The sequence below is a fragment of the Lolium perenne genome, chromosome 1 (assembly GCF_019359855.2).
Source record: "Lolium perenne isolate Kyuss_39 chromosome 1, Kyuss_2.0, whole genome shotgun sequence".
NCBI lineage: Eukaryota > Viridiplantae > Streptophyta > Magnoliopsida > Poales > Poaceae > Lolium > Lolium perenne.
The window spans coordinates 264,220,716-264,222,723 of NC_067244.2; the positions used below are offsets into that span (position 1 = coordinate 264,220,716).

General features: G+C 52.8%; 1 long non-coding RNA gene across 2 annotated transcripts; it reads right to left on the minus strand.

Moving 5' to 3' along the window:
• Window positions 1–219: 219 nt before the first annotated feature.
• Window positions 220–2,008, minus strand: LOC139835614 (uncharacterized). Of its 2 annotated transcripts, none has more exons than XR_011751209.1 (3): window positions 1,813–2,008; window positions 1,414–1,505; window positions 220–1,337 (listed from the first exon to the last, which is right to left on the minus strand). It is a non-coding gene; the product is annotated as an uncharacterized lncRNA (long non-coding RNA). The 2 variants fall into 2 exon arrangements; XR_011751210.1 differs by having other exon boundaries at window positions 1,697–2,008.

Below are 2,008 nucleotides of genomic sequence, written 5' to 3' on the forward strand. Positions count from 1 at the left end.
TATTGCTTTATGAGTAACTCTTATGCAAGACTTATTGATGCTTGTTTTGAAAGTACTATTCATGAAAAGTCTTTGCTATATGATTCAATTGTTTACTCATTGCATTTACATTGTTTCGAATCGCTGCATTCATCTCATATGTGAGAGTGGATTTGGTGATCAGATGGGTACGTGAGCACCCATCCATCACCGTTGGATGTTATTGAGGATGGTTGGGATTCTTCCTGCGACAAACGGCGACTACACGGCGAACATCAGACGCATGCGCGAGGCGTGATGAGCATTGGCCAATTAAAAATAGTTTCTATGCAACAGACCATGGGAAGATCAGCGTAGGTGAGCATCTGGCTAAATAAAGTAATGCTAAACTATCTTCCATCATTGCTCTATTGTTGTGCAGTCAAAGTAGCAGAGGTTAGAGAAGATAAACAGTAGCAAACCAATGGCTGGTTTCCTACTACTTCACGGGCGAACAGCAAGACAACCCAGCGCCGGACACGGCAGGCCCGGTACATCCCGCCCCGCCGCCTCCAAGTGCTCAGCGTGGCGGTTGGGATCGATTCTCCACCGAGCGGCAAGAGCCACAGACGAGCCCCTGTCCCCCACGGCCGACGAGCCCGGATTTCGTCGCCGCGTCGCGCGTGACCTCTGCCCCCGCGCCGCGCCGAATCTTGTCCGGATTCCGTCGCCACACCGCAGCTCCTCCAGCCGCTGGCGCGGCCCCTCCCAGCCCACCCTGTCCACCGTCGACTTGAGCTCTCCAATTTATAGAGGTTCCACACCTCTGCGCTCCACCGCAGGGACTTGGACCCTGCGCCGTCCTGCTCTCTAGGCTCACCAACATCGTCTACCTCGAGGAGCTCTAGCATGCCTGGGAGGCCGACCGCCCCGAGCAGCATGAGCCTTGTTCCCATTGGCGTCAGTCCTGTTGGCGAAGGCGAAGAGCCTGTGGAACGGCACCCGGGACATGGATGCGGCCGGCGCCTTCTTCCCATTGGCTGCTCCCGAGCTCAACGCGCCAGCCGAAACCGGCAGAGACGACGAGGCAATTTCCTCGGCGGCTTTCCAGGACTCCAGCATGGCCTTCACCCCCTCAAGATCCGTAGCTCCGAAAAAAGCTATTTAGTAGTAGCACCTTCAGTGAATTTTGCAGAAGAAACGATCAGACGTTCAGGTGAATCTTGTTAGCTCATAACTGAACTGGAACTTAACAGTTTGGATAGATGAATGAGCTTGCATCGTTACATGTACAGGACCTTGTGATTCTTAGGCTTGGTGAAGAACTGTACGGTTGAGTTCAGCCCAATGGTTAGTGTAACACCAGACGCGAAGAGAATCTGACAACGACATGGTGATATTAGAAAGGAGCAGGCTGCAGTGAAGTGTAAGTAAAACCATGAGGATGATACTTACATTCCCCATTGGCAGGAAGCCCTTGTCAAACAGCATGATGATCCCAAGAAACGAGAAGAGAACTCCAAACCCAGTCAAGCACAGCCCAATCTCTGTTGGGAAAGTTCGAGCAAAAGTTCAGAAGTGCAGGACAAGCAAGGAAGAGTAGCGGACGGGGACAAATCTCTGTCTCAATCTATTACGGCTTTCGGCAGCAGAGTAGCGGACGGGGACAAATCTCCGACGGAAGAAAATGTATCAAACACCACAAGAGGAAGAGTCTGGGGAGGATTTGATCTAGCACCTAAATCCTAAACCGTGATTGCCGGCTGTCCGGCTTGCCGCTCCCGGCTGGAGGCGCGATGTCCGAGCGGAGGCGACGGGAGAGACGAGCTTGACCGGATTAGATCTTGAACTTACCCTTCATCGATATCTCCCCAATTAATTCGTTCGTTGAGCTCTAAGCTGATATGTCTATCGATGTCCGTGGCGCCATGGCGGAGAAGCATAGAATAATAAGGTGGAGGAAGGGGTTTGAGCCGGGATGGGCAGCGGCGGAGTGGATGGTGGCGTGGGCGGCGACCATGCTCTCACGTTGGACCACTACATCTGTTGG